Source organism: Trichosurus vulpecula, chromosome 4 (assembly GCF_011100635.1).
Source record: "Trichosurus vulpecula isolate mTriVul1 chromosome 4, mTriVul1.pri, whole genome shotgun sequence".
In the NCBI taxonomy this organism is placed as follows: Eukaryota; Metazoa; Chordata; class Mammalia; order Diprotodontia; family Phalangeridae; genus Trichosurus; species Trichosurus vulpecula.
Genome location: NC_050576.1, coordinates 307,636,332 through 307,645,642, shown reverse-complemented (window position 1 = coordinate 307,645,642; position 9,311 = coordinate 307,636,332). Strand labels below are relative to the sequence as shown.

General features: G+C 40.1%; 1 non-coding gene across 1 annotated transcript; it reads right to left on the bottom strand.

Moving 5' to 3' along the window:
• Positions 1-9,202: 9,202 nt before the first annotated feature.
• Positions 9,203-9,274, bottom strand: TRNAE-UUC. The gene has a single exon. It is a non-coding gene; the product is annotated as a tRNA-Glu (tRNA).
• Positions 9,275-9,311: the final 37 nt, after the last annotated feature.

Genomic DNA, 9,311 nt, shown 5'->3' with positions numbered 1-9,311 from the left:
GGTAATGATATTTCCAAATTTTAAAAAAAGCCAATTTTTAAAAAGGTATTTTTGAACAGGAAAAATAATTTGGAAAAGACATTCACATATAGTCACTATGTCATTTGTTTTTATTTTTCTTTGTCCCCAAGAAGGGTTCAATCGGAATCTGAAGGGGATTGGTGGAAAATAAGCATTCTGGAAAAACAAAAGAAATTAATCAATGACAACAAAAATTTTAAAGTAGTGGGGAAAAAAAGATATATGTATATTTATATTTATGTATATGTATATATGTATGTGTATATATGCATATTTATATTTAGCAACATTTCTTAATAAGCTTTTTTTTTGGTCAAGAGTACTTTTAAAGAAATCTGGCAAAATATATCCTGAAAATTAAATTCACTTAACCTATGAACTGATACTAAGATTCTAAGACAGCCTTAAAACAATGTATCTTACGGATAACAGATAAACATTTGAATTTTCACTATATCCTTAATTCACTTTCAGCTCTTCAGATATTATAAATTTTTAATCATGATTGTCATACACTAATCATATAGAATTTACTGAGCAGCAAATTCTTTTGTGGCATAGTTGGGTTTCCTTAACAGTGGTAATGATTGTTTTAAAATATAACTTAAATGCTCTTTCAAGCCAATTGGTGTATGCACTTCCTTCCCCACTGATGCAGATCAAACTTTCAAATAGGATGCCCCAAGACTTAGTACAGCTGAAAAAAATTAATGCTGAGCAGCAGGCTAAATTTGTGGTGTACTTTTCCAAACTCAGGTAATCTGTTCCCTTCTCTACAGTCTAATACTTTGTCCCCAGGCAGCTCAGCGCCTTTTCAGGATCATTTGTAGGCTCTGCCAGCAAGCATAGCCTTCGAGAACCCAGAGTCACTTCCATACCTTGCTAATAAGGCATCAGTAGGAAAACATTACTGGAGGTTTTAAACAAGTATCAAAAATGTGATACCTATGCTATCTTACCTTTACACATCTTAAGTATCTGGTGACCCAATTAATATTTCATTTGTTCTGCCCTTCACTCTGGCTTCCATGTCAGGTTCTGAATGAAATTACAACGACTAAATTCTGAATATTCTTCCCATATATTGGCTTCTCCAGGTCTCTTTTCAAGGACTAAATGTCTCGTAAAAAAGTCTCTAAATCTCACTCTTATCATCACAGAGAATTTAACAGAGCATGTTGGAGCATTATAGCTGCTATGTTATCCAGTGGAGCATGTGTTAAACTTTTTTATTTTGCAAGGTTAATAACTAAATCACTTCCTCAGTTAGACAGCAACTAAGGCTTTTACCATCACTCTGTAATTTTGATTCATAGTAAGTTTACCATTAATTTGTTCAAGTAGATTGCCCTTCTAAACTGAGATATACAGGCTCAAATAAACGCCATCTGGACTCAGCTTATTTTACTTATCTGCAACAATACAGAGGCAACTTAGAATTAATTACACTATAAATCCTATTTCAAAAAAAAATTTCAGAGGGGAGGTCATTTGGACTTAGGAAAAAATGTTAATGGCACAATATGTTTAAAGAAATGAAGTTTTGAATCTATGTGTTCAAAAGCTGGAAAATAAAAAGTATGTTAACATAATTGACTTCTATGGCACTATAAAAGATGACAAACAAGACACATGAAGAACATGAGAAGTATGGGACTGTATGAAATAATAAGGCAAAGTAGAAGCACAACGGTATAAACATCCAATACAATTCTTCGAAAAAGAAAACGTCATAGGTCTTTAGACAATTTCAGAAAGGGCCATAGAGGAAACTCTTTTTTTCTTTGTTGAGTTTGAGTTTACCATATTATAATGTACAGTATTATCCTCCCCTAAAAATCCTACTCCAGGGCCTTCATTGTGACATGGCTATGCCAGCCAACTGTAAGCTCTGATACAGCCCATTAAACCAAAAAGGCTTTACTCCCAGAGGTCCAACGTCCAGTCTACTTAAATTCAGAGTCTCATCATCAAGATGTCTGATGAGTAATGAATTTTTTGGCCCCAGGAACCCTTAGAGACCCTGCCTATCATGTCCTAGGAGCTGCAAACTATATTCATTACCAACATCATGGATAACTGAAATATTAAAGAAAAAGATCATCATAAGGGGCTTTCTTTCTCTCACTGATTAATTTATAAATGGCTCCAATATAGGAACTCACACTTCATTTGATTCTTGGCTAAGCAGTGTTATAAATGTTGTATCTAAAATAATAATTTTTCTTGTGTTTATTTTTTAAATTTATTTATTTTTAGTTTACAACATTTCAGTTCCACAAGCTTTTGAGGTTTAAATTTTCTCCCCCTCCCTAAGACAGAGTGCAATCTGATATAGACTCTACATATACATTCACATTAAACATATGATAATTTTAAAAGAAATGTACTTTTGATGCATTCAAGTACCATACATGTAACAAAGGTGGGATTCATAACATGAAAAAGAGAAATGAAAAAGTTAATTTCTATATATGCCAACATAACAGTGATGTTAGACCCAGAATTGAAGGTAAATATAAAAGAATTTAATTTTTGTATTTGTTTTTAAATTACAGTTCTTTGGATCCTTATTTATGTAAACATTTAAGACATGATTTTGACCACTGGGTGGCAGTCTCAACTCTGTACTTCAATTTATGTATAGTTTGGTCCATTTTTACCACCTAAAAGCAGGGCAGGGGTTCACTGGGATGAATTAGCAGCACAGAACAATCAGCTGAAGAAACAAGGGAAAGGTAACACCAAAGAGGCCCATAGCTATGCCAGGCATCTCAAAGCCAAAGGCCTGGGCAGACTTCAGTTGTACTCACTATTCAAAGACTGCTATGCTCTTTGCTCAATTTCCTCTGCCTATCTACCAACAGATGCTGTAATGTAATTCATTACCCAAATGCTTCCAAAAACCTGAATTTTGCCTCAACCACAGAAACGCCAGGGATTGACCAGAGACAGCTATTAGTACAAATGGAGGAAGAGAGACAAACCTCTGTCTGTATGTTAGAAGATTTTGTAACTGGGGTGTCCCAGGGATTGTGATTGTTCTAACTTTCAGCAGCACGGGAGGGAACCACGCAGACCCAAGAGGTTCCCTAGGCCTAAAGCAAGCTAATTACGTACTTTTAAATGTTACATATTAGTTGTTTACTGATGATTAATCGATTCAAGGGTTCCACAAACAGCAAAAAAGCCACTCATGTGGAAATGAGTAACATGTAAAAAGACTAGGAATGTAGTAGCGGGCCAGGTTATAAAGGTTTTTGAATGCCAAAAAAATTCATATTTGATCCTGGGGGGTAACAGCCATTGGATGACCACTGAATGGTCAGCCTGCTCTTTACAACAATTAATTTGATAGCTGAGCAGAGGACAGAGTATAGTGGGAAGAGGCACAAAGTAAGGAGACCAACAAAAAGGCTACTACAACAATCTGAGTGAGCTGTAAAGTCACACTGGCAGGGACACTGGGGTGCTGCTGGTGGGATACAAGAGACAAAAGTAACGATGACAGACTGAATGGGGATGGGGGGGTGGCAGGGAAGCATGGAAGTTAAGAGTCTGAGTCGTCTCCATAGGTTGAGAACATGGGTGACTGGGAGGGTGTTGGTATGTGAGATAGTAAAGTACAAAAGGGTGGAAGGCTTGGGGAGAAAAGTGAGCTCAGTTTTGTCTGTGAGATACCAAGCTCGAAACGTGCAACAGGCAGTTAGATGCAAGACTAGGGGTCAGAAGTTAGAGCTGGATAAAGAGAGCTAAGAATCAACATCAAGATGATTACTGAATCATGGGAGCTGATGAGATCACCAAGGGCAGCGGTGGACAGGGAGAGGAGAAGCAATGCCCAGAGCAGAGCCCTGAGACCCCCAGCTTCAGTGGTTGTGACCTGGATAAAGATCCAGGGAAGGAGACTGGCCTCCCTGCAGCCTCTGGCACTACTGATCACTCTCTTCTCCCAGATATTCTCTCCACATTTTCTGGACATCGCTCTCTCCTGGTATTCCCCCATCTGATTGCTCTGTTTCCTTTGCTGGATCCTCCTCCAGATGATGTCCTCAGGGTTGTCTCGGGACACTCTTCTCATGCTATACGATTTCTAACTGGGCAGCTAGGTGCTACAGTGGATACAAGTGCCAGGCCTGGAGTGGGGAAGACCTGTTCAAATCCAGTCTCAGATACTTACTAGCTGTGTGACCCTGGGCAAGTCACAACCCTGCTTGCCTATTTCCCAAGCTGGAGAAGGAAATGGCAAATGGCTCTAGTTTAATCTCTGCCAAGAAAACCCCAAATGGGGTCACAAAGTTGGCCTTGACTGAAAAATGATTGAACAAGAACCCTGGGTGTAGCTCCGGTTTGGTCCTGGGCCCCCACTCCCTCTAGACTACTTCCCGGGGTGATCTCATCAGCTCCCATGGATTTAATTACCATTTCTACACTGATAATTCTCAAATCTCACCTCTCTATCTGCCTTTCAGGCATCTCAAACTGGGCGTCCAGCATACACACACCTTAAATAAACTCAACATGTCAACAGTACAATCCCCACCTCCCTAACCTCCCTAACAGTAGATTGCTACTACCTCATATAATGATAATATCAGCAGTAGTCAAGATTGGATTCACCAGGCAGACATGGATCGAGTAAACCTCAAAACTGGCGAAGTTACCTAGTGATGGCTGGTGAGGGAGAGACGCACCATGGGAAACATAGAATACTTATTCTAAGTCTCCCACCTCAACCAGTGAGTGTAAGGGGCAACTAGTTCTAGACAGGGGAGCCAAGGAAACTGGGTCATCAAGAGGAAGTCAAGCATCAAGGGCATCCAGGAATGGGAAAGGAAGATTTCAGATGAAAGCAAGCATATTCCCTGTGGAGCAGGCATTCCAGAAAGCACAGCAGAAGAAGTAGGTAGCCTTAGAGTGGGATATGGAGGGGGGAGAGTTGGATTGAGGAGAATGAGAAAAGGGGAGCAGTGGGCAGTGAGGAAGGGAGAACCAGGTCTGAATGATGCAAAGAGCTGGGAATCACTGGAGTGAGTTCAAGACGGGTTATCAAAAATCCGAGAGTTTGACCTCAGGCAAAGGGGCCAGTGTTGGGGAGCTAACAGAATGGCTTTTCCCCCCTTTCCTGAAGGCAGGAGAATAGAATAGCGTTTGTTTCTTTCCCCAGAAAGCAAGAGACTTTACTCAATGGAATGCTCTGTCCATGGAATATACTCAGAATATTTTTTTTTTGCAACCACATTTGCTCACGACCTTCCTTCCTTCTGCCATCTATTTAAATCCTAGCCTTTCCTCTAGGCCCAGCTCAAATCTCGCCTGATCGATGTGACAACCTCCCTCATCAATGGTGTATCTCCTTCTAAACTCCTATAGCATTTCATGCCTGTATCATTCAGCATATATGTGTATGAAAATAACTGACAACACAAGAATGCAAATAAGTCACCTCCCCAACTAGACTTTTTTCTATTTCTACTTGTGTTCAACAATCAAGTACAGTTCCTTAGAGATACACTGTAAATATCTATTGACTGTATTCAACTAAATCTGTAAAATATAATTTAAAATGAAGGCAACCTGACATTTAAAGAAGGCAAAAGTATAGACTTTTCTATGGATGAAAAATTTGAAACTGTTTCATAAACAGATTTTTTTAAACAATTATTATTAAAGTAGAACAAACCTATGTTATAAACTAAAACACTAGAGTTCTCTCTTTTTTGGAAAATGTGGCCTTGGGCTCCCTAATGGCCTAGAAGATGCCTTTCTATACAAACTAAAGACCAAAACTACATGAGGTTGAGAGGAAGGCATGTGTTAGAAACCAGTCATTAGACTGAGTCAGAGATACTGGTGATGATCAACCTCCTGACTTTATGCTTTCTTATAGGTCACATTAGTCAATCACCACATCCTATCAGCAAACCAAGACAGGAGAGCACAATAAACTGGAATGATGTCCGTGGCTAAATAAATTGGAATGATGTCTATGGCTAATCCAAGCCTGGGAACTACAACAGTAACTACAACCAAACAGACTCAACAAAGAAATCTGCATCCAAAGCCAAGTCAGACCCCCTACACCATTTATGACAGCTAATTTTCTTTTCTCAAATTCCCAAATCTTGCATAAAAGAGATAATTTGCGGGGAGCTAGGTGGCACAGTGAATAGAGCACCGGCCCTGGAGTCAGGAAAACCTGAGTTCAAATCTGGCCTCAGACACTTGACACACTAGCTGTATGACCTTGGGCAAGTCACTTAACCCCAATTGCCTTGCCTTCCCCATCCAAAAGAAAAATTTTTTAAATAAATACTTTATTTTCATTAATACTTCCTCCCTTTCAACTTTTTAATTTTTACGATATCAGGTCTAAACCCATCTCTTATCCATCCACACACAACTGCCAAAGTGATTTTTTTTTTAAAGTACAGGTGTAACCATATCACTCTCCCACTCAACAAACTCCCGTGGCTCTACTTACTCTAGGCTTAAATAGAAACGTCTCTGGTATTTAAAGCCTTCACAGTCTGGCTCCAAAGTACCTTTGTCCAGTTGTTTTCTTTAATGCATTAGTATTTCCCTTCACACTCCTAAGTCCATCCAAACTAGCCTTGCTAAACTTTACACACATTCCACTGGCTGTCCAGCTTTGTGCCTTTGCAGACTGTCCTTCCCCTCCACAGCCTGGAATGCACTCCCTTCTTGCCTCCCACTCTCAAAATCCTTCTTTTCCATCACAATTCAACTCAAATACCACCTTTTGGATAAAGTTTCTTGCCTCCATCCCTATTAACCTTCCCACAAAACCTACCTTCCCACAAAAATTGCCTTGTGCATACTTAGATGTATATATGTCCCTTTCCTAAAGAATTTAAGTTCCTGGGGACTTATTTTTATCTTTGCATCACCAGTGCCTATCATAATGCCTTATAAATGGTCAGTGATGGATCCACTCTATGCAGAACTGACTACTTGTAATATGAATGGGAATTGCTGATTTCATTCCTATCATCCATTGAGGATCACTATTTCATGGCCCTGGGTTATATAGTACTTCCCACAAAATACTCGATTATCTTGTAAATGTGTTCCTTTGGCAACCGTATATGCAAGTATGAAGGATTCCTTACAAAATCATTCCCAATATTAACCAAACTATTAACCAAGGAACATTCCCAGATAAAGGTCAATAGCTTTCTTCTGAGTTAAATTCATTTATAGGATTCTTTTAAGTTAAATTCATTTGTTTTGTTGTTTGTGTTCCTCTAGAACGATTTTTACACTGTGTTATTATCATACTAAAAAGGAAAGGCTTTCAAACTTAATGGTACAAAATCAAAAGCTTTTCCAGCACCATGTTGTAAAACTGATCATTACTGTTATGGCAAAACATAAACATTTATTCTACAGAAAAATTGCTTTTTTTAAATATAGTACACAGGGCTTGGTAATGCATTTAAACAAGGCTAGCCTACTTTTAGTAACTTTGGAAGCAGAAGTCTAAGAATTTTGGGAACAGGTATGCAGGTGATATACATTATATTCATTTTTAGGATATTACAACACAGAGAAGATAATTCCCAAGAAAACAGACAGCATAGGAAGTGAGGGTCAAAACATTCTCTAACAGTCACCTTACTTCAAACTAGTATATTTTGAAACTATTTTTAAATATTATTTTTATTTATGGAAAACTTTAAGTAGTTAGACTAATTAAATCACTTGAAAATTAACCAGATTTCGTTCAACTTTTTTTTTTTTAAAAACTGTCCTCTCTAGCAGAACAATTCGAACAATTCAGAGATGTTTAGAAATGGAAAAGCTGACAAGCGAATCTCCAGCACTTAGCAATGACACTTACCGCAAGAAAAGTCACTTTTTTCTTCTGTTCCTTGAGACCTCAGACTAAACATGCTAGCTAACCCCTTTTTCTAATTTCGACTCGAATTTAAGATAACTCTTTTGTATCATTTGCAGCTCACACGCTGACACAGCTGCCCCTTCTTTGTAATAAACACAGGGCCTCTATATTTAAAAATACAGTGAAACTTTGTTTTAACATCCCCTCCCCAGTCTTCGGCCAGTTTTCTCCTTTCCAGCACACAGCTCCACCCCCACTCCATGTGTTTTTAGTGGGTGGGTGGGTGAGGGTGTGTGTGTTTCTTAAAACATGTGATCCTTAAACTCTCTGGGCCCTTGGAATAGGTTAGAAACAAGTTATCTCCCATCACGGTATCTTTCTGGCCCTTCCTCTCTCAAACTATCGACAGAACACTCCCCATTTTGATTGGTCTCTTCTCTCGAAGCAAAAACAAGTTCAAAATGTACTTTTCTTGGGTCTGACACACTTCTCCCGGGCACTAAGTGGCAAGGTCAAGAGCAACTAGTGAACCAAAGTTGCAACAGTTTGGGGGGGTTTTGTTGCTGTTTTTTTTTTTAATGTTTCCAAGCCAAAGCAGGACCCCAGGGCTGGTCAGGACGTGATAAACATCATCAGGCCCCTTTTGTAGCCAATCTGGAATTGACATGTAGATGAATTTACAGGAAAGCAACCCCGAGGGGACGTCCCAACTCCGGCCAAATCCAAACACCCTTTCTGGTAGGGGACAAGTCCTGGGAAACTCCGTAGTCGAAACCCCAGGGAGCAGACTCACTCCCACGGCCCGGGGGGGGGGGGGGGGGGAGGTTGGAGGGGGGTGCGGGGGCGGGAGAGAGAAGCGAGTTTTTTCATACGCTTTTAGGATTTAAAATTAAAAAAAAAAAAAGGAGGGAGACAAACTTCTGAAAGTCTTCTCCCGAAGAAGGCACAGTACGGGTCAGCTGCGAGGGGTGGGGAAGAAAACACGCCCAGCATCACTTGTGAAACACTTGGCCGGGGAGTGGAGTTAATAATCACCTCCCAAAGCCATGGAAAACTACAGCGCAGAGGGCCGAAAGGAGGGGATGTTCCCGGCAAATGAAACTAACCACTGAAACTGAGTAACCAGCCAGACCCCTAGCTCTGCTGCAGGGAAGCCCAAGGACGCAGCCCCGCCGTCCGCCTGCGCGCCCTCCTGCCTCCCAATGCCAGAGTGAACGCTGGATCTCTAAAACTAGAAAAAGAGGGGTAAATGTGGGATCTAGGGGACTAGAAAAAAGGTAAAAACATTTTTGGATAAGTTTTTTAAAAAATTTGCGTTTCCCATACCGGGAGTCGAACCCGGGCCGCCTGGGTGAAAACCAGGAATCCTAACCGCTAGACCATATGGGAAGCTACACTCGTAAGGGCTCCCCAGACCCACCTGACA